Source organism: Ranitomeya variabilis, chromosome 7 (genome assembly GCF_051348905.1).
Source record: "Ranitomeya variabilis isolate aRanVar5 chromosome 7, aRanVar5.hap1, whole genome shotgun sequence".
In the NCBI taxonomy this organism is placed as follows: Eukaryota; Metazoa; Chordata; class Amphibia; order Anura; family Dendrobatidae; genus Ranitomeya; species Ranitomeya variabilis.
In genome coordinates, this window is record NC_135238.1 from 110,183,917 (window position 1) to 110,208,007 (window position 24,091).

At 44.7% G+C, this 24,091-nt stretch overlaps 1 protein-coding gene across 12 annotated transcripts in view; it reads left to right on the forward strand.

The window, feature by feature from the left end:
- Positions 1-24,091, forward strand: part of INPP1 (inositol polyphosphate-1-phosphatase) — a 410,629-nt gene that overhangs the window by 197,545 nt on the left and 188,993 nt on the right. The gene's annotated exons all lie outside the window — the stretch shown is intronic.

A 24,091-nucleotide genomic window follows, 5' to 3' on the forward strand; every position in this document is an offset into this window, starting at 1 on the left:
TGAATGAAGAGCCGGAAGTGCTGATCGTGAGTTTTGTACATCTGCGACTCGCGTGGCTGCTGATCACCTAAGTCAGTTTTGTTGTGAGCGGAGGAAGAGTCGTGGCTGAGAGTGACTGGGATACTGTGACCATGCTGAGGAAGAAGGGACCCACTGCCGCACAGGCAAAGTCCAAGCAAGTGAGTGGCCCTCCTGTATGTAACCATTAAAAACTAAAGAGAGGGGTGAGCACTCAGATTATAAATAATTGTGATGCAAATGGAGAGCTGTTACTCTATGAACTGGTGGAACACCATCTGTATGTAACCTGCCATTGGTGCTGTTAGCGTAGCTACTGGGGGGGCAGAGAGGGCCATCGCCCTGGGCCCTGTCACATGAAGGGGCCCACTGGGAGCCAGGGCCACTTCTGTGACGAGGCAGAACAACGCATAGGAGAAGAGCAGTATAATGTCTGCTCCCGTCTGATGGAGACTCTGCACGCTGCTAGCACAGTGGCTGGCTGCAGAGTCTCCCCCCTGCAGTGAATGGTTTCGCCCCTCTGACCTGATCATGAAGCTTTTCCCATGGCTGCAGTTTTCTTCACTCTGTGCATGCAGGGATTTGCTCAGGTACGCTGGGTCCTAGTGCCCACAACTTGCATTTCACACTTCCTGGTCCTGCCTGCAGTGCAAACGTTATCAGTAAGTGCTGGGGATTGGACTTATTAGGTTTATTACATTCAGGTATGTCACTGAGACCGTTGGGGTATTGTGGGGGCTGAAAGTGAGTGATGGGGGACAGGGTACTGAGGGGTGAATGTGAGACCATTTGGTGGTTGTGAGGGCAGAAGGTGGGGGAGGTGGGACAGGGCACTGAGTGGGTGGATGTGAGTTGATGGGGGTATTGGGACTGAAGTGGGGGAGGGGGGACAGGTCACTGGGGGCTGAATATTATAATGTTTAGTTCTGATATTATATGTACTCCATCACATAATATTTGCTGTCTGGGGACGCTGGAGATGGGGGGGGGGGGGGGCCGGGGGCTTTTGATACGTACCACCTGGGTCTTTTATGAGTATTAGTATAAGGAGCCGCATACAGTAACCAAGAGCTGCATCACATTTACAGCACCACTCCAGCATTATTTTTTATTTCATTGCTGGAGCGGTGCTGAAAATCCGCGTCCCCTGCCCTCTGTCTGATACTCACCTTCTGGCGTTTTCATCTGTTTTAGTCTATGCTCGGCTCCGGCTCCTGCAGTTTGTGGCCTGTCCAAGGCTCCAGTGTTTCATGGAGCAGCGCAGAGGTCACTAATCAATGTGAGTCTATGGGAGCCTCGTTCTGGCCTCTCTCTCACTGTCAGGCTGTGTGCACACGGTGCGGATTGGCCGCTGCGGATACGCAGCAGTTTTCCGTCTGGTTTACTACAAGACCTGGCTTTTGCTGTGGATATAACTGCAAATTTAACTGATCTTAATCTGAAATTACAAGGTAAAAACAAACTCATCACTAATCTGTATGATGATATCAAGTGCTTCCTTGCAAAACTAAGCTTATGGAAGTCGCAGTTGTCAAATGAAAATTTAGTTCATTTTCCTACGTGCAAAGAGTTAAAAAACACAGCTAATACTGAGTCTGTACTTATCTTTGCTAAGTATTGCAGTCATCTGAAGCTATTGTCAAAGGAATTCCAGGAAAGATTTTGTGATTTCTCATCTTTTGAACATCAGTTTGCATTATTCTCAGCACCATTCACCTTTGATGTTGCAAAGGCAGAAGACAGCCTGCAGATGGAACTTTTAGAAATACAATCTGATTCTACACTCTGAGCAAAGTATCTTGAAGTGGGAATACCTGGTTTCTTTTCATACCTTCCTGAAAAGTTTAACAACTTTAAAAAGTTTGCCACAAAGATTATGGCAGTGTTTGGTTCAGCCTATGTTTGCGAACAGTTATTTTCTTTTATAATAAAACTAACAAAATCTTCTCAGAGAACAAGGCTGACTGATCACCACTTATCATCTTTGATCAAAGTAGGCACTGCGTTGTCATTTCAGCCTGATATACCAACAATTGTTAGCACAAAGAGGTGTCAAGCCTCAGGACGAAACACTAATGATTGAAAAAAATGATAACAAATACATGTTTAGTTTTTAATTGCTGTATTTTTGTTAAATATATTAGTTGCTGTTGCGCACTGCAAATATATGTTGCTGTTACATATTACTACTTCATATCTTGTTTTCATGACTGCTGTTAAAATATGTGTGTGACATTAGCTGCTGTGTGCGGCCCTCGCAACAACCTCTTGTTACTCATGTGGCCCTCGGGGTACCCTGAGTTTGACATGCCTGGTCTAGCTTGTTGGCCTGACCCGCTGTTGAAAGAGGGTGTATTGTTCATGTGAGCTAGACCGTACCCTGAACATTCTTCCCAATAAGTTAGAACAGGTAGGCGAGTCCTCTTAGCAGTGCGGATTGTGAGAGCTGCTATGGCTGTGCCCTCTGTTCTGGGAGATCATGGTAGCAGACCAGACTATATTCTGACCACTTCCTGAAGGGTCGGATCATCACAATCCTTTCTCAGTCTGACATATTGCTCACTGTACTCTATTCCCTGTGCTATAGTGGTTGGATTAGCAGGCAGAGTTCTCTTAACATGATGTAACTTTCCAAGTGAACCTGACTGTTCTCATACTCAGTGTAGTGTGTTATCTTTGAGCAGTGTATCCTCTCATTAAAGGTACCTTCACACGAAACGACTTTGTAACGATATCGCTAGCGATCCGTGACGTTGCAGCGTCCTCGCTAGCGATATCGTTTAGTTTGACACGCAGCAGCGATCAGGATCCTGCTGTGATGTCGCTGGTCGCTGAATAAAGTCCAGAACTTTATTTGGTCGTCCGATCGCCGTGTATCGTTGTGTTTGAAAGCAAAAGCAACGATACCAGCGATGTTTTACACTGGTAACCAGGGTAAACATCGGGTTACCAAGCGCAGGGCCGTGCTTAGTAACCCGATGTTTACCCTGGTTACCAGCGTAAAAGTAAAAAAAACAAACAGTACATGCTCACCTGCGCGTCCCCCAGCGTCTGCTTCCTGACACTTACTGAGCGCCGACCCTAAAGTGAAAGTGAAAGCACAGCGGTGACGTCACCGTTGTGCTGTTAGGGCCGGAGCTCAGTCAGTGTCAGGAAGCGGACGCCGGGGGACGCGCAGGTGAGCATGTACTGTTTGTTTTTTTTTCTTTTACGCTGGTAACCAGGGTAAACATCGGGTTACTAAGCGCGGCCCTGCGCTTAGCAACCCGATGTTTACCCTGGTTACCCGGGGACCTCGGCATCGTTGGTCGCTGGAGAGCGGTCTGTGTGACAGCTCCCCAGCGATAAAACAGCGACGCTGCAGCAATCGGCATCGTTGTCGCTATCGCTGCAGCGTCGCTTCGTGTGAAGGTACCTTAAGTCATATTGCACAAGCAAGTAACATTTTACGTGGATGTCTTTTCCTAGAGTATTTCAGATCAGCTAGCAGAGACCTTCCAGCTGGGTGTATTATCAATGTCAATCAGTCTATACTCTGACCACTTTTCGGAGGAAGTTGGAACAGCGAAGTGAAATCTCTCATCAGGGTGTTTTGTGGAAGAAAACCAGGCGATATTCTTGCCACCTACCTCACCTAGCCAGTACAACCAAGCGAGACCGCTGGGCAGAGACTTCTCAGCTGGAGGTAGCACGCCACTGATCCTCGCGTGACGGACCACCTCCCAGTGCAAGTTTCTTTTCTTTGGTTAGTCAGGCAAGCTGAGACCCAAAATATAGCAGATCACACACGCAAACCAAATTGTACTGTGACCATTTTTTCACTTCACCCACGACATCACACCTGAGAGGGATTCACACACCAAGGACAGGAAGCCTACTAAAATAAAAGGGTGGCACCTCTCCCCTGCATCAGTTGGTTTCCTGTCCTTGATGGGAACCTTGTACTGAAATTCTCTGGTGAAGATAGAAGAATAGCTCTTGCCCATTCCTGTGACGGCAGTCAGAAAAGCAGGCTACATGCCTGTGGCATCAGCTTTCAGGTTTTTGGAAGCACTGTTCATGGTGGGCTTTGTTCAGGCCTGGCAGAACATCTCTTCCCACAGCTGGGTTCTGGACATAATAAGAATAGGTCTAAAAATAGATTTTTATCAACTACCTGAGGCTTGATAGCGAAACTGGTTTTGAGCGAGGTTCCAGAAGAAGAAAAGGGAAGGGGATATTATTCCCCCCACCTTTTTTTTACCAAAAAAAAAACATACGGTTCATTCAGAACCATCATCAATCTGAAGAACTTAAATCAGGAACTCCTGATACTTCCATCACCTGGCAATACTAACGAAATCCTGAAAACATGACCTGTTGGGGTCCGTGAGGACTGGAGTTTGGGAAACACTGATCTAGACCATCAAAAGTACCTGATAGTTGCCTTGTACATACAGGAGGAAATAAAACATTACCAATTTAGAGCTCATCCATTCGGTCTGTCTGTGGCCCCAAGAATCTTCACCAAGGTAATAGACGAGATGATTGCCTACCTTTGCTTCAGGAACACCATTATAGTTCCTTACCTAGAAGACTTCCTGATAGTAGGGAATTCAGAGGAGCACTGTGCAATACAATTGGAAGATGTAAGAGTTATCTTGAAAGATCTTGGCTGGATTATAAACACTCATAAGTCAAGGCTAAATCCAGTAAGAATACAGTCATTCCTAGCCCTCATTCTAAACTCTGAACCTCAGACTTGTCTTTTTTACCTGAAAACCATACGGACAAGGTAGTAGCCCTTGCCTCAGCAGTGATAGAAGTGCCAATATTGACCCCAAGGAAGGCAATGTCTCTGTTGGGAACTCTAACATTCTGCATCCCAGTGGTGATGTGGGCCCAGCTCCACACAAGGCAGCTTCAGTGAGAAATTTTGTCTGCACAGAGGTTGCTAAAAAGACAGTTAGAAGGAAAGGTGGAACTTTCTTTAGAAACCAGAAATTCCCTCTTGTGGTGGACAGACAGGGCAAACCTAACATTAGGGGTGGAGTCCAATCAATGAGGTTTGTGAGCGACATGACCACAACAAATGCAAGCAATTTAGCTTGGGGGGGGGGCGGCACACCTGGGACATCAAGCAATTCAGTGTTCTTGGTCACTCTTTGAGAGGAGTCAGTTGTCAAACCTGAAGAAGTTGTAGACAGTAGAAAGAGCTCTAAAGGGCTTTCTCCCCTACTTGGTCGCCATGTCCGTGTCATATCAGACAACTGTGCTGCGGTGGCCTATATCAACCACCAGTGGAAAACAAGGTTCCACTCCCTAATGGAAGCAGCAAACAAACTCTCCAGCTGACAGAACAACACCTTCTCTCCATAGGCAATCAAACGTGATAAATTGATTAGATTGGAGTCTATATGCTAGAGATAACTTACAAGAAATTACTCCCATACACAGCACAATAGATGAGAAAATATACATTTCATTTCAACAAAAGTTTTTAAGAACAACAATTAAAAAAGGGGGGGGATTTTCTGCAGAATCCAAACACAACTGGTACAATGTGTGGTTTATACAAGGTGAAACGTTTAGTAGTTGAATTGATCCATGTGGAGGTTTTATGTAAGCATATATTGCCAACAGCAGCAGAGGTATTATGTTAGTACAAAAGTATAACAGAGTAAGGCTAAGTTCACACGTTGCAGAATTGCCGCGGAAATTGATGAAGAGGACTGTTTGACACTCATTAAGTCCATGCCTCAGAGACTGCAAGCTGTTATAAAAGCCAGTGGTCGTGCAACAAAATACTAGAGACGTTTTGGAGTTGGTTTTTGTTGTTTGTTTTTCATGATTCCATAATTTTTTCCTCAGAATTGAGTGATTCCATAATTTTTTTCCCTATGCTTGGTTAAAAAAAGAAATGCAGGAAATAGAAAAAAATCCAGCTCAACGAGGTGGTGAAAAAGCAAAGTCTGACTAAGGGTGCTATGTCACCAGAAACGCGTAGATAGTGTTTTTAATTATATTGTGCTGTTGTTTTATCCTCTATTTTTTGATATGAAGTGAATAAAGTACCAAGACTTTGCTTTTTCACCACCTCGTTGAGCTGGATTTTTTTCTATTTCCTGCATTCCTCACGCCTTGACACAGTGTTTCCGTGCTCCGAGCCTCCAGGGACTACAACTATGGTGAGCTGGATTTTTTCTTTTGTCTTTAAAAAAAGAAACCCTTACTGACTACCACATTTTTTGTTCTTGATTTCTTTTAGGGTATGTTTCCACGTTCAGGAAACGCTGCTTGTTTGACGCTGCGCAGCGCTGCAGCGTCAAACAAGCAGCGTCCAGATGTTCCAGCATAGTGGAGGGGATTTTATGAAATCCCGTCTCCACTATGCGTGGAAACCCGCACGCGGCGGCCCTGCGACTACGGACATGCTGCGCGTCTTTTCAGATCGCAGCATGTCCGTACACCTTGCGGGGACGCAGCGTCCCCGCAAGGCATATCACAGGGCCCTATGGGACAGAGCGATCATCCCGGATGTGAAGAGTTAACACATCCGGCATGATCGCGTCCCAGAAAGGGGGCGGGGCTTAGCGCCGAGCGGCTTCGCCGCTGCGGCGATACCACCGGCCATCCTGAACGTGGAGACATAGCCTAAGTGTTTCTTGAAGCCAGAAATTTGCCATTTGAAATGACTTTAGTTTTGTGCCATGTCTGTGATCTGCTTTTTTTCTACAAAATTAAACAACTGAATGAACATCCTCCAAGGCTGGCGATTCCATAATTTTTGCCAGGGGTTTTAGTCTCAATCATTATACAAGGACAGTTCCTATATGTAAATTTAGCAAAGCTAATAAATGATTTATATATAGTTCATAAGAAATTGCAAGTGTATACATAGCAGTTTATGGAACATTATTCAAAACATTCTATATCTATATATATATATATATATATATATATATATATAACCAAACTATTTGAAAGATCCTTTTATGAATTAGTCAATACAGGTTAGGAAAGTGCAGTGTTTGCAAAAATATAAGGTGCAAATGCATGTAGCTAAAAGTGCACAAAATAGTGCAAACACAAGTAAAAGAGGTTACTATATATCTCCAGTGAGGACACCTCCCAAACAGAAGGACAATTCAAGTGTTAACCCCTTAACGACCTCTGATACGCCTTTTAACAACGACAGTTAAGGGTACTTATTCATACGTGTCACTTTTTAACAACCCTGAGAAATAAGCAATTGAAAGAGGAAGTAATCCATCTCTTTTTTTCCTTTAACCCCTTCACCCCGAGGCCTGTTTTCAACTTCCTGACCAGGACATTCTTTTCAATTCTGACCACTGTCACTTTGAGGTCATAACTCTGAAATGCTTCAACGGATCCTACTTCCAACAGGTGGCGCTATAGAGTTTAAGTCCTCTTTTTCTCAGAAGAGGCAATTTGCATATTTAACGGATCCTGGCGATTCTGAGATTTTCTCGTGACATATTGTACTTTATGATAGTGGTAACATTTCTTCGATATGACTTGCGTTTATTTGTGAAAAGACAGAAGTTTTGGCAAAATTTTGAAAATTTATGTTTTTATGCCCTTAAATCAGAGTCATATCATACAAAATAGTTAATAAATAACATTACCCACATGTCTGCTTTACATTAGCACAATTTTGGAAACATAATTTTTTTTTGTTAGGAATTTATAAGGGTTAAAAGTTGACCAGCGATTTCTCATTTTTACAACATAATTTGCAAAACCATTTTTTTAGGACCGACCTCACACTTGAAGTGACTTTGAGGGGCCTATATGACAGAAAATGCCCAAAAGTGACACCATTCTAAAAACTGCACCCCTCAAGGTACTCAAAACCACATTCAAGAAGTGTTATTAACCCTTCAGGTGCTTCACTGGAATTTTTGGAATGTTTAAACAAAATTGAACATTTAACTTTTTTTCACAAAAATTTTACTTCAGACCCAATTTGTTTTATTTTACCAAGGGTAAAAGGGGAAATTGGACCCCAAAGTTGTTGTACAATTTGTTCTGACTACGCCGATTGTGGGCATTGCTGCGGGGTGTCAGCTGTCACATAGAGCTGACACCAGCACGCGATCGCCACGGCGCTCACCGTGAGGCCGCGCGATCATGCCGCCTTACTAGTACTGTGGTTTGCGGAAATGCAGTTCCCACAGAGCAGTACTAGTACGGTGCATGTCAGGAATGGGTTAAAACCCATCATTTATTGAAGCAATACTTTAAAATCCAGCATCATATCATGCAGAATAAGTGTCACCTGCTGCCCCAGGGATCCGTGACACTTATGTTGCATGATATGATTCTAGGTTTTAACCCCTTATTCCCATATGACGTACTATCCCGTCAAGGTGACCTGGGACGTAATTCCCAGGGACGGGATAGTACGTCATAGCGATCGGCCGCGCTCACAAGGGGAGCGCGGCCGATCGCGGCTGGGTGTCAGCTGACTATCGCAGCTGACATCCGGCACTATGTGCCAGAAGCGGTCACGGACCGCTCCTCGCACATTAACCCCTGGAACACTGCGATCAAACATGATTGTAGCGTTCCGGGGGCATAGAGAAGCATCTCGCAGGGAGGGGGCTCCCTGCGTGCTTCCCTGAGACCCTCGGTACAAGGCGATGTGCTCACCTTGTACCGAGCGTCTCCTCCCTGCAGACCCCGGATCCAAAATGGCCCCGGGGCTGCATCCGGGTCCTGCAGGGAGGTGGCTTACCAGCGCCTGCTCAGAGCAGGCGCCTGTAAGCCTGGAGCAATGCACGTCAGATCGCTGATCTGCCATAGTGCACTGCAAAGTGTCAGATCAGCGATCTGACCTTATAACATGATGTCCCCCCCTGGGGCAATGTTATATAAAGTAAAAAAAATATATATATATTTAGATGTGTAAGAGAAAATAAAATAATCCTAGATAAAGAAAAAAAATATTTATATATTGTTCCCATAAATACATTCCTTTATCTAAATTTAAAAAAAACAACAATAAACGTGCACATATTTACTATCACTGCGTCCTATAAAACTGTCCCACTAGTTAACCCCTTCAGTGAACACCATAAAAAATTTTTTAAAAAGAGGCAAAAAGCAACGCTTTATTATCATACCGCCAAACAAAAAGTGGAATAGCACGCGATCAAAAAGACAGATATAAATAACCATGGTACCGCTGAAAACGTCATCTTGTCCCACAAAAAACAAGCCACCATACAGCGTCATCAGCGAAAAAATTAAAGTTATAGTCTTCAGAATAAAGCGATGCAAAAATAATTATTTTTTTCTATAAAATAGTTTTTATCGTATAAAAGCGCCAAAACATAACAAAATGATATAAATGAGGTATCGCTGTAATCGTACTGATCCAAAGAATAAAACTGCTTTATCCATTTTTCCAAACGCCCCCCCCCAAAAAAAAAAGAAATAAAAAGCGATCAAAAAATGTCACGTGCCCGAAAATGTTGCCAATAAAAACGTCAACTCGTCCTGCAAAAAACATAACGTCATATGACTCTGTGGACCAAAATATGGAAAAATTTGAGCTCTCAAAATGTGGTAACGCAAAAATATATTTTTTGCAATAAAAAGCGTCTTTTAGTGTGTGACAGCTGCCAATCTTAAAAATCCGCTAAAATCCCACTATAAAAGTAAATCAAACTCCCTTCATCACCCCCTTAGTTAGAGAAAAATTTAAAAAATGTATTTATTTCCATTTTCCCGTTAGGGCTAGGGCTGGAGTTAGGGTGGGGCTAGGGTTGGGGCAAGGATTGGGGTTAGGGTTGGGCTAGGGTTAGACTTGGGGCTAGGGTTAGGGTTTGGATTGCATTTACGGTTGGGATTAGAGTTACGGGTGTGGTTAGGGTTATGGTTGGGATTAGGGTTAGGGGTGTGTTAGAGTTAGGGGTGTGGTTGGGGTTAGGGGTGTGGTTGGGATTAGCGGTGTGTTTGGGTTAGGGTTTCAGTTAGAATTGGGGGTTTCCATTATTTAGGCACATCAGGTCTCTCCAAACGCGACATGGCGTCCGGTCTCAATTCCAGCCAATTCTGCGTAAAACAGTGCTCTCTCCCTTCTGAGCTCTCCAGTGCGCCCAAACAGGGGTTTACCCCAACATATGGAGTATCAGCATACTCAGGACAAATTGCACAACAACTTCTGGTGTCCAATTTCTCTTGTTACCCTTGGGAAAATAAAAATTTGGGGGGCTAAAAAACCATTTTTTTGTGGGACAAAAATGATTTTTTATTTTCACGGCTCTGCGTTATAAACTGTAGTGAAATACTTGGGGGTTCAAAGTTCTCACAACACATCTAGATAAGTTTATTGGGGGGTCTAGGTTCCAATATGGGGTCACTTGTGGGGGGTTTCTACTGTTTAGGTATATCAGGGGCTCTGCAAATGCATTGTGACGCCTGCAGACCAATCCATCTAAGTCTGCATTCCAAATGGCGCTCCTTCCCTTCTGAGCTCTGCCATGCACCCAAACGGTGGTTTCCCCCCCACATATGGGGTATCAGCGTACTCAGGACAAACTGCACAACAACTTGTGGGGTCCAATTTCTCCTGTTAGGCTAGTTTCACATTTGCGTTAGAATCCGCAGCGTTTAATCTGCATCCACAAGTGCAGGAAAAAACACATAGAAACACGTACAAACGCGGGGTTTTTTAGACGCATTTGTAAGCCAAAACCAGGAGTAGGTGATAAATGCAGAAGTGCTAAATATGTTTATATTATATTTTTCCTCTAATTGTTCCACTCCTGGTTTTGGCTTACAAATACTGATGTAAAATACTGACCACATACTGCTAGTGTGACGGCAGCCAGGTTATTAGTGGTAAGGTTGTTGACGTCATTGCGTCCTGATTCTGTTCTGCAGTATCCATTGGACGCAGACTGAAGAGACAATGGCTGTTTAATACAAAACAGATCTATACTCATCAAGTCAGGTGTCAGAAATAATGAATTCATGATGCACATTTAACAGCCTCATGAATTCACTATTTTTGACACATGTCCAGGTGAGCATAGATATGCCTTTTATGACCGCCATTTTCCCTCACTTTGTGTGAAATAGATTACGTACACAGAAGAGAAAAAGGAGGTTATACAAGGCTGTTCTCTACTCACCAGGTCAGGTGTCCTAACTAATGAGTTTTTGGACACCTGACCTGTTGAGTATAGTTCTGCATTGCATTGCCACCATTTTCTCTTCAGTCTGCAACACTTGTCACAGACTAAGCAGAACGAAGAAATTATGGAGAAAATACCAGAATACATTTTTTGGTCCACCTAAAGACACACAAAGTGTTGTATTTGCTAACTACTGGAGCTATGATGTGGCCAAAAAAAAAGTGTTAATAGAAACAAAAACCTCAATAACATATTGTAATCATTACAATAGGGCCTAAAAATAGCCCATTCCAAAACAAAAGAAACAGCAAAGCAAACCAACTCCAAAATATATATATCATATAGGAGTCATTAGGTATAAAAATAGTAAATTTATTTGTACTTCAAAAAAATCAACATACTAAATCCATTACATCAAAAAACAAGTATCTGCAGGAAATTGAAACAGAAAAGAAGGAACCCTGCTGATTACCCCTGCCCACTCTGTGTAAAAATCGCATTAGATAAGGTGCAAGTGCAGTAATATATTGCACATAGAAGGTAAGCAAAAAAAAAAAAAAAAGCCAGCCAGGATTCTAAGATCACTCTCTCAGTATATCGGCCAGAGAGTAACAAAATGCTTACCAAAGGCAGGGAGGTTCCAAACCCGGGCGTGGATGCCCCAAAAAACCCCGACGCACGTTTCGCTTGTCTATAACACCGCTTTCCCCTATGGACGACGCAGGGGTGGCAGGAGAAGGGGCAATTAAACTAGTGGGGTCTGGTAGTTCGGGGATGGAGCTTGACACATGAGAGGCTTGAGACGCACTGGAAGGGTGAGACAAACCTGACATTACAGACACACTGGGAGGTGAGGGGAGAGGAATACTGATAGTATGCATTTTTTTATTTTTTTTTCCCTTTCTGGGATCTACGTGTTCTGGGAAGCCTCGGTGGGCTCATTTGTTGTGGCATGGTCGTGGTGGGTGACCTGTCGGGGTCCGGCTGCACTGTGCTTGTAGAGCGTGCAGCCATGCCAGAGTCCATAGTGCTTGTAGAGCATGCAGCCATGCCAGAGTCCATAGTGCTTGTAGAGCATGCAGCCATGCCAGAGTCCATAGTGCTCGTAGAGCGGAAGGCCATGCCAGGGTCCATTGTGCTCGTAGAGCGGGCAGCCATTTCACAGTCCATAGTGCTCATAGAGCGGAAGGCCATGCCAGGGTCCATTGTGCTTGTAGAGTGGGCAGCCATATCAGAGTCCATAGTGCTCGTAGAGAGGAAGGCCATGCCAGGGTCCATTGTGCTCGGAGAGCAGAAAGCCAAGCCTGGGTCCTGCTGCATTGTGGTGGTGGAGCGGAAGGCCATGCCTGGGTCCTGCTGCATCGTGGTGGTGGTGGAGCGGAAGGCCATGCCTGGGTCCTGCTGCATCGTGGTGGTGGTGGAGCGGAAGGCCATGCCAGGGTCCTGCTGCTGCATGGTGGCGGCAGCGGAGGAAGTCCAAGCAGGAGCAGCAGTTGTCATGATGGTGGCAGTGGGCTGTCCAACAGCACTCGGCATGGTGGTGGTGCTGTAGTGGTGTCCGGCAGTGCTAGGAATGGAGGTAGCCATGCAGTGGTATGCAGCAGAGGTCGGCATAAGGTAAAGCGTGACAGTGTAGGCACAGGTGGATATGCCGTCACTGTCTGCTGAAAATAGCGACTCTGTTGCATAGCCTGCACGTAAGCAGCATTACAGGCCTGCATGACACTAAGCTGGAGATCAGGAGTAAGGTGTTCCGATATGCCCTGTTCAATTTGGTTAAAAAAATGATGTGTTGGCCTCTGGAGGTCGGCTTTTACTTGGTCAAGGCTTTTGGTGACCTCCTGGATACGTGTATTCATATGGCTAATGGCAGTATCCAGTCGGTCACCTAAAGCCTTGAGTCCATCGTGAAAAACCGTGCTCAAGTGCAAAAATTTGGGCATGAGTGACCTGTCCGATGCCCTCTGCCACAGCCGGGAGGAGCCCCCCAAAAAAGGGGCAGAGGACTGGGAAAGGGGAACACCTGATGGACCAGCTTCCTGGTCTCCAGTTAGTGTGGCAGCCAGGCCCACTTGCTGCAGCGCTGCTGGATGGCTGGGACGGGTCCATGGCTGTCTGATGAAGGACTGCTCCAGAACCTGGGTCAACAGTGCTGCTCCATGTGCTGTGAACAAAGGAAAAAAAAATTAATACCAAAAACTAAATAAACGCCAACTCTTGTTGAATTGAAACATACAGATTATGGCAACACAACCCTAATGCACAGGAGAAATAATTACGTTCTCCGGGCAAGGACCGGTCTTAAAAATGCCAGAATGCGATGGTATTTATGCTTTCGGATCCTTGTTCCAGAACCACTGGGAACACGGCTCTCTTGACACAGGTCCTTGTTGAAGCGGTCCTTCATCGAACGCCAACGTGTTTTGACTTTGAGCACTGTTGAAAAAACAAAACATAATGGTTAGACAATGTACTTTTGGCTCACACAACTGTGTGTGATGAGAGGAACTGCTGAGAGTTTGTGTCATCACACACAGTTGTGTGAGCACGGCTAAGGTCTCTGCTGCTTCACACTGAATTGCAATACTTACAAAATGCAGTTCGGAACCGAGTCGGGGCGTTGTCCCAGCCATCCCACATCGCTTTGGACACCTCATTCCATAGGCGCCGGATCGTCACGTTGTCCGAGTGCTGTGGAACCCGGGTGTCCCACAACGGGACTCGCTCATGGACCAGGGATATGAGGATATCGTTGTCAATGAGGTCCTCATCCCGTTCTGGAACCTAAAACATAAATGAAGACATTAAATGTTGTATACATTAACCTAAGGAAAAGAAAGAAAACAGGCTAAGAAATGGCATGAATAAGGAAAGTCAAGCTAAAAAAGGAGTCCAGAAGAAAAATGTAAAGAAATAGGAAAGTAAAGAAAGGAAGATTCAAGAATACTAAAGTGAGGATACAGTAAACAGTCAGCCGGGTATACTTACACGCTGCTGCCTTGACATCCGACCGTCACCCCGCCTCTCCTGCTCACCCTCTGGCGCAGTGGAAGAAGTGCTCTAAAAAAAGGAAAAAAAAATTGTCATATGTGTAGATGTGACAGTGAATACTTACCAATCTGAGGAGGTGAGTACTCACTTCACTGACATGTTCGGCTTGAGAAGGCCCACACCATTGCTCCTCATCAGAAGAAGAAGACATTCTGATGCATGCAGAAAGAAAGAAATGGCAGAAATTAAGACATGTAGAGACAGAAAATAGAAGATAAAGGCATTGGCTTTGATATACTCACATTGTTCAGTGTCTTGTTTCCTCAAAAGTTCTGGCCTACATCTGCTCTGCTTCTCTGTCTGCTGAGTAGTGACCTGCAACTACTGTCCACTCCCTCCCTTTATCACCTTGTATGTGGGGGGTGGCTAATCAGTGTCTACACATGTTTTTCTCTGGTGCAACGCATGCATTCACGAACGCAAGCAAACGCATGTGCTTGCGGCCACATGCGTTCACATAGACAGCAATGTGTTTTATTACTTATTAAGTATTTTGTGTGACATATCTCTGTGATTTAAGGGCATAAAAGTTCAAAGTTGAAAAATTGCAAAATTTCAAAATTTTTGCCAAATTTCCATTTTTTTCACAAATAAACGCAGGTAATATCAAATAAATTTTACCACTATCATGAAGTACAATATGTCTCGAGAAAACAATGTCAGAATCAGTGGGATCCGTTGAAGCGTTCCAGAGTTATAACCTCATAAAGGGACAGTGGTCAGAATTGTAAAAATTGGCCTGGTCATTAACGTGCAAACCACCCTCGGGGCTTAAGGGGTTAAAGTATTGCTTCAGTAAATTATGAGTTTTAAAGGAACAAAGAGCTGGATTATCTCCTGTTTTGATTACTAATCCTGCTGCTCCACAGACTCTCCGTGCTCTGGTTCCTGGATATCTAAGGGGTGAGCTGACCTTTTATCTCTTATTTCGCTGAGAAATAAGGTTATAGCGCCCCCCAGTGTCGGAAAATCTCCGAGGTCTCGGAGAACATGACTCAGGTCGGTGTTTACCATCCCTAGTGTTGCGATCGCCATTATTTACCGAATAACGCCAACCACATTTAATTTTTCTCTCCTCTGATGTGATCTAGCACATCAGAGGAGAGAGAAATAGGGTCCCTCGAGCCCCCCAGTACCTCCGGTGTCCCTGGACCGTCTTACATCCCCCAGTCATGTCCTCCAGCCTTCAGCGTCTTCTTCCTGGAGATCTGCCGGCCCGCATCCGGCAACAATAGGAGATTTTTCCTGTTGGTTCATTTTGATCACTGTGATAGACCCCATCACGGTGATCAAAATAAAAAAAATAGTAAATCAAATCCCCCTTTATCACTCCCTTACTTAGGTTAAAATAAAATAAAAAAGTATTTTTATGCGGTCTCCCATGATAGCACCACGAGAGGGGATCCGCCCTTCAAGGACAGGAAACCCTCAGACCTAAAAGAGCGGCATCATTCTCCTGCATCAGTTGGTTTCCTGTCCTTGATGGGTGAACCTCTTTCAGACATACCTGTGAAGAAGGTAGAAGATATCTCATTCTCAGGCCCAGTCGGTCGGTTCAAGCAGCGGGGGTCCCCTACCTCGGCCAGTGCGGGTTCCCTGGAAGCACCACAGTGGGTCCAGGGGGACTGCACGATAGTGAGTGAAAGCAGGAGAGCGGTGTCCAGGCAGGATTACCAGCTTGGTCGTGGTCCAGCGTGCAGGTGCTGTTAAGTATGCCTGGGGCTGGTGGCGGTGTATGACTTCCAGGGCCACGGTCCTGGTACGTGTGCTGGTGTGCTTCTGGTGGCCGGGGCAGGCCCTTTGTGATGTGGCCGGGGCATGCCCCCGATGACGCGGCTAAGGTACCTCCCTGTGACGCGGCCAGTACTGCATGTGCAGGGGGGACGCAATCCTTGGGGCTGTGGGCAGGCTTGTCCAGGTGGGGGGTGCCAGGCTGTGGTCATTCAGGTCTGCATTGTCAGCCAGCTGGGGGGCGCAGTCATGGGGGCAGGAGCACAGCCTACAGACCCCAGGGAAAAAAAGCACCTGCAGACCATGTGGAACACCTGCTGACCCGGTGGAATGTGGGTCCCGAATCAAGGTAGTGACCTAGGATATTTAAGCAGGCCAGGAGAAGACCAGGTGCTTCCAGACCCATAATGCCAGCAAGGTATCATGAAGTCACCAGAGCAGCAGGAGCAGGTGCAGCGTTCACCTGCACAGCAGCAGCTCAGTGGGGAGCCCCACTTGCAAGTGACCCAGCAACAATCGCGCAGCAGCATAGGAGGTTGTATGGGTGAAAGGAGGTTCAGTCAGAGGAGTGCCAGCAGACTGGATGAGTCTTCAGCCTCCAGGGAGGATCCTTCTCCTGAGATGTCCCCCGCGCAATCCGGTACCTTTCGGTTCATTTTTCTGCTAGGGGAAGAAGTGTACCGCTAAGACCAAGCATAATGAGTATGCAATTTGCAGGACCTTCCAGATTCTTATGGGAAGCGCCAGACTACGCTTCTAGCCAGAGAGAGATCATTAGGGCAGAGGTTAGGGAATTGGTGAGATCCCTTTCCCAGGAAAATGTCCTTAAGGCGAAAATAAGGAAGTCCCTGGTGTCGGACAGTGATAGTGACTCGGTGTAGGATGTCTCGAGTTCATCTGCTTTGACTTCATCCTCTTCAGATGCTCGGTCAAGCCGTTCCTGCTTCCCTATTGACCGAGTAAATAAACTGGTAAAGGCGGTTAACACTACCATGGGGATTGTTGAGCCCAGGCCAGAAAAATCTATGCAGGCAGATACCTTCCTTAAAGGTGCCTTGTAGATGTCGGCAGGATCCCTTAGGCTGGCGGTAGCAGCCACCTGTATGACCAGGTCTTTGATGGTCTGACTGGACCAGTTAGAGCAGTGATTCTCAACTCCAGTCCTGAAGACCCCACAACAGCTCATGTTTTCAGGATTTCCTTAGTATTGCACAGGTGATAATTTCATCACCTACTTAAGCATTAATTCCATTGCCTATGCAATACTAAGGAAATCCTGAAAACATGACCTGTTGTGGGGTCTTGAGGACTGGAGTTGAGAAACACTGAGTTAGTCTCAGGTAAAGGGTAAAGCATCCAGAGAAAGCATTTTGGCTATGCTTCCCATGATGCAGGGCGCTGCAGCCTTTCTATCAGATGCCTCGGCAGACTCAGTCAGGTTGGCGGCAAGAACTGCGGCCCATTCTAATGCAGCTCAAAGAGCTTTATGTGTTGGCCAGGGCTTCTCCCAAGAAACCTCCCCAATGACTGCCAGCCGAGGTAATTGGAAGGCTGTCTGCCTTCTACCTGGCCTGGTCAAGGATATCGAATTGTAACTGGATCCATAATCTGATTAGATAGGGACTAGTGCTGGAGTTCTGTTAAATACCGCAGGACAAATTTATGACAATTCCCACAAGTTCCTCATCGATGGAACAGCAGGCCCTGGAGTCAGAAGTCCTGGAACTATGGCGCAAGGCCGTCTTTGTGGAGGTTCTGGTGTCAGAAAGGGGAAGAGGGTTCTTCTTCCCCCTCTTTTTCATTAGGAAACTGGACGGTTCCTATCAGACCGTTATTAATCTGAGAGGTCTGAACAAATTCCTAATAGTGCGCGCCTTTAAGATGCTGTTAGGTCAGCAATGAAATTGCTCTTTAAAAATTCCTTTATGGCAGTGTTGGCTCTCAAGGACGCATACCACATACCTATACACATACCTATACACGCAGATTACCAGCAGTTTCTTAGAGTGGCTGTGTCACTAGGGGGTATGGTAAACATTTCCAGTTTAAGCCTTCGCGTTTGGTCTCGCCGTTGCCCTACGGGTATCTAACAAGGTGGTCAGAGAAGTCATGGCACATCTCCATGAACAAAATGTTGTGATTGTCCCCTATCTAGATGACTTCTTAATAGTAGGCAGTTTAGTCCTTCATTGCACTAGACAGTTGGAGGGTATAATGTCCACTGTAGAAGGGTTGAGGTGGCTTTTGAATCTTAAAAAGTCACATTTGCAACCCCTGGAGGTGCAGCAATTCTTGGGTCTCGTGCTGGACTCCCAGACTCAGGAGTGTCGGCTACCGGTGCCTAAATTACAGAGTATTCAACATCAAGTTTTGAAGGCGGTGAACAATGTCCCTTAGGAGTGCAATGTCACTTTTTATGGTCGCTCACTTCCTGTATTCCGGCTGTCCAGTGGGCCCAATTCCATACTGGGGCCTTACAGTGGGAAGTGTTACGTAATGACAGTTTGCTTAAAGGGTGTCTAGATGGAACCGTCTCTCTGTCCCCCGCTACGATACAATCCCTTCTTTGGTGGTTAAATTTATCAAATTTGTCCAGGGGGGTTCCATAGGTGAACCATATTTCCCGGATTGTCACTATGGATGCCAGCCCCAGGGGTTGGGGGCCCATCTGGGGGAGGTGATGGTCCAGGGGAGGTGGACAGGGATTGAGACTGGTGGTTCATCTAACCTGAAAGTGTTATTGGTGGTGTAGCTGGCAATAAGATGGCTCCTTATATCCCTACAGTCAGCATGTCAGAATCCTTTCTGACAATCAGGTGACTGTGGCCTACATCAACCACCAAGGGGGGGGGGGGGCAGTCCAGTCCTTTAATGGAAGTGGCGGATCTTATATTCCAGATAGCCAAAGCTAATCTGCTGTCATTAACCGCTCTGCACATGAGAGGAAAAAGAGAACATCAAGGCGGACTTCCTAAGCCGCAACCAACTCAGGGAGGGAAAATGGGTGTTAAACCGAATCTTCTTGAAACCAAATTGTGCAGCTGTGGGGATGTCTGTACATAGACCTCTTTGCCACCAGATTGAACAGAAGAGTGCATCGGTTCTGTTCTCAAAACCCCAGAGAAGGTCAACAAGAAGTAGATGCTCTGCTGATTCCATGGGCATTCTTTGCGTCTGGAGGAGAGAAGGTTTTTCCACCAACATAGAAGAGGATTCTCTACTGTTAGGGCAGTGAGAATCTGGAATTCCTTGCCTGAGGAGGTGGTGATGGCGAACTCAGTTGAGGGGTTCAAGAGAGGCCTGGATGTCTTCCTGGAGCAGAACAATATTGTATCATACAATTATTAGGTTCTGTAGAAGGACGTAGATCTGGGGATTTATTATGATGGAATATAGGCTGAACTGGATGGACAAATGTCTTTTTTCGGCCTTACTAACTATGTAACTATGTAACTATATGGGACTTCAGTCTGTCCTATGCCTTTCTCTCATTAGCCCTGATTCCATTGGTGTTGAGAAAGATCCGTGAGGACAGGGCACAAATTATCTTAATCACCCCCTTTTGGCCCAAAGGACCATGGTTTTCCTTGTGGAGGACGATGTCCTTCACCAATCCATGGGTTCTTCCAGAACTCCCAAATCTCCTCTCCCAAGGACCAATCTTCCATCCTTGAGTGTCCAGTCTACATCTGACGGCGTCGAATTTGAGAGGGCGCTGTTGATAGGGAAAGGGTTTTCTTATAATCTTGTGGCCACTCTACTTCAGAGTAGGAAAGTACAAAGATATATGCCAGAACCTGGAATAAGTTTCTATTGGCCTCAAATGCAGAGATTGGGGGGAGAGGTTTAGATAGGGCAAGTTCTGAAATTCCTACAAAAGGGCCTAGAGATGGGACTATCCACGAACACCCTCAAAGTCTAGGTATCGGCTCTGGGTGCCCTATATACTTGTGATCTGGCTGGCAATTCTTGGGTGGCTAGATTTATTAGAGCGTTCGCTAGGTCTAGGCCCATCCTTAAAGAGAGATTAATGCCTTGGGATCTAAACCTAGTTCTAACAGTGTTGACAGCCTCCCTCTGAGCCCATTGATTTTGTCCCAATAAAAGTTATTTCCCTTAAGATGGCCCTTCTTGTTGTGTTAACATCGGCCCGTAGGGTTAGTGACATTCAGACCCTGTCCTGACTTCCACCATATAGCCAGTTCCGAGAGGATAGGGTCATCTTGAAGCCGGATCCCTCTTACCTACCGAAAGTAGCCTCTAAATTTCACAGACTGCAGGAAATGGTTCCTCCTTATTTCTGTGCCAACCCTGGGAATCAGAAGGAAGAGAGACTCCATTCACTAGATGTCAGGAGATGTCTACTCAGATATATTTCTGTGACTGACCCTTGGAAAAGGGATAATTTTTGTGCCATTTCAGGGGGCTAGAAAGGGGCTAAGGCTATGTGCGCACGTGGCGGATTTGCTGTTGTAAAAAATTTTGCATGGATTCTTCCTCTCTTGAAAAAAAAAAATGCAGTTGAAAATCCATGCTGTTTTTATGCAGTTTTGATGTGGATTTTAATGCGGTTTTCTCTGCTGATTTGTCTATGGATTTGCAAGTTAAATAAAGACATATTATTTAACAAAAAAGAATTGTGATATTGTGATGTAATTTCCTTGTCCAACCTCTTCTTTTACATTCTCCATTGAAGACCATAATATCACTACATACTATGTTCAAATATAATGTTTACACACACAAAACAAATATAAGTGAATGTTTCTGTGTATGTGGGTATATACAGTATGTATGTATATGCATACATGTATGTATATACTGTCCTCATACATGTTAGCAGGGTGTGAAATGAGACATGTAGCTAAACCTCCTGTCTTCTTTAAGAAAAGAGGCTGTAAAATTGTAACCTTTTATTGATTGCAGATGTGACAGGAAAGGGTGAAACTATAGGATGCAATAACAGGAGCATTTCAGAATATATAACTGCACAGAGCATGAAACACAAATAGTCTGCAATACACAGGTAACATGAGGTAATAAACAAACTGATGATTACCTACTTAGTACAACAAACGTATTGATAAACACAGAATTATAACACATAGATAGTGCTTACCAACTATGCTTAGAGCAGGCTTTTTAACCCCTTAAGCCCCGAGGGTGGTTTGCACGTTAATGACCAGGCCAATTTTTACAATTCTGACCACTGTCCCTTTATGAGGTTATAACTCTGGAACGCTTCAACGGATCTTGGCGATTCTGACATCGTTTTCTCGTGACATATTGTACTTCATGTTAGTGGTAAAATTTGTTCGATATAACTTGCGTTTATTTGTGAAAAAAACGAATATTTGGCGAAAATTTGGAAAATTTCGCAATTTTCCAACTTTGAATTTTTATGCCCTTAAATCACAGACATATGTCACACAAAATACTTAATAAATAACATTTTCCACATGTCTACTTTACATCAGCACAATTTTGGAACCAAAATTTTTTTTTGTGACGGAGTTATAAGGGTTAAAAGTTGACCAGCAATTTCTCATTTTTACAACACCATTTTTTTTTAGGGACCACATCTCATTTGAAGTCATTTTGACGGGTCTATATGATAGAAAATACCCAAGTGTGACACCATTCTAAAAACTGCACCCCTCAAGGTACTCAAAACCACTTTCAAGAAGTTTATTAACCCTTCAGGTGTTTCACAGGAATTTTTGGAATGTTTAAATAAAAATGAACATTTAACTTTTTTTCACACAAAATTTATTTCAGCTCCAATTTGTTTTATTTTACCAAGGGTAACAGGAGAAAATAGACCCCAAAAGTTGTTGTACAATTTGTCCTGAGTACGCTGATACCCCATATGTGGGGGTAAACCACAGTTTGGGCGCATGGCAGAGCTTGGAAGCAAAGGAGCGCCATTTGACTTTTCAATGCAAAATTGACTGGAATTGAGATGGGACGCCATGTTGCATTTGGAGAGCCCCTGATGTGCCTAAACATTGAAACCCCTAACAAGTGACACCATTTTGGAAAGTAGACCCCCTAAGGAACTTATCTAGATGTGTGGTGAGCACTTTGACCCAACAAGTGCTTTACAGAAGTTTATAATGCAAAGCCGTAAAAATAAAAAATCATATTTTTTCACAAAAATGATCTTTTCACCCCCAATTTTTTATTTTCCCAAGGGTGAGAGAAGAAATTGGACCCCAAAAATTGTTGTGCAATTTGTCCTGAGTACGCTGATACCCCATATGTGGGTGTAAACCATTGTTTGGGCGCAGGGCAGAGCTCGGAAGGGAAGGAGCGCCATTTGACTTTTCAATGCAAAATTGACTGGAATTGAGATGGGACGCCATGTTGCATTTAGAGAGCCCTTGATGTGCCTAAACATTGAAACCCCTAACAAGTGACACCATTTTGGAAAGTAGACCCCCTAAGGAACTTATCTAGATGTGTGGTGAGCATTTTGACCCAACAAGTGCTTTACAGAAGTTTATAATGCAGAGCCGTAAAAATAAAAAATCATATTTTTTCACAAAAATGATCTTTTCACCCCCAATTTTTTATTTTCCCAAGGGTAAGAGAAGAAATTGGACCCCAAAAATTGTTGTGCAATTTGTCCTGAGTACACTGATACCCCATATGTGGGTGTAAACCATTGTTTGGGCGCAGGGCAGAGCTCAGAAGGGAAGGAGCGCCATTTGACTTTTCAATGCAAAATTGACTGGAATTGAGATGGGACGCCATGTTGCGTTTGGAGAGCCCCTAATGTGCCTAAACATTGAAACCCCCCACGAGTGACACCATTTTGGAAAGTAGACCCCTTAAGGAACTTATCTAGATGTGTGTTGAGCACTTTGACCCAACAAGTGCTTCACAGAAGTTTATAATGCAGAGCCGTAAAAATAAAAAATCATATTTTTTCACAAAAATGATCTTTTCACCCCCATTTTTTTATTTCCCCAAGGGTAAGAGAAGAAATTAGACCACAAAAGTTGTTGTGCAATTTGTCCTGAGTACGACGATACCCCATATGTGGGGGTAAACCACTGTTTGGGCGCATAGCAGAGCTCGGAAGGGAAGGAGCGCTATTTTACTTTTCAATGCAAAATTGACTGGAATTAAGATGGGATGCCATGTTGCGTTTGGAGAGCCCCTGATGTGCCTAAACATTAAACCCCCCCACAAGTGACACCATTTTGGAAAGTAGACCCCCTAAGGAACTTATCTAGATGTGTTTTGAGAGCTTTGAACCCCCAAGTGTTTCACTACAGTTTATAACGCAGAGCCGTGAAAATAAAAATTTTTTTTTTTTCACAAAAATGATTTTTTAGCCCCCAAGTTTTGTATTTTCACAAGGGTATCAGGATAAATTGGACCATAAAAGTTGTTGTCCAATTTGTCCTGAGTACGCTGATACCCCCTATGTGGGGGGGAACCACTGTTTGGGCGCATGACAGAGCTCGGAAGTGAAGGAGCGCCATTTGGAATGCAGACTTAAATGGATTGGTCTGCAGGCGTCACGTTGCATTTGCAGAGCCCCTGATGTACCCAAACAGTACAAACCCCCCACAAGTGACCCCATATTGGAAACTAGACCCCCCAAGGAACTTATCTAGATGTGTTGTGAGAACTTTGAACCCCCAAGTGTTTCACTACAGTTTATAACGCAGAGCCGTGAAAATATTATTTTTTTTTTTTTTCACAAAAATGAAATTTAGCCCCCAGTTTTGTATTTTCACAAGGGTATCAGGATAAATTGGACCCTAAAAGTTGTTGTCCAATTTGTCCTGAGTACGCTGATACCCCCTATGTGGGGGGGAACCACTGTTTGGGCGCATGACAGAGCTCGGAAGGGAAGGAGCGCCATTTGGAATGCAGACTTAAATGGATTGGTCTGCAGGCGTCACGTTGCATTTGCAGAGCCCCTGATGTACCCAAACAGTACAAACCCCCCACAAGTGACCCCATATTGGAAACTAGACCCCCCAAGGAACTTATCTAGATGTGTTGTGAGAACTTTGAACCCCCAAGTGTTTCACTACAGTTTATAACGCAGAGCCGTGAAAATATTATTTTATTTTTTTTTTCACAAAAATGAAATTTAGCCCCCAGTTTTGTATTTTCACAAGGGT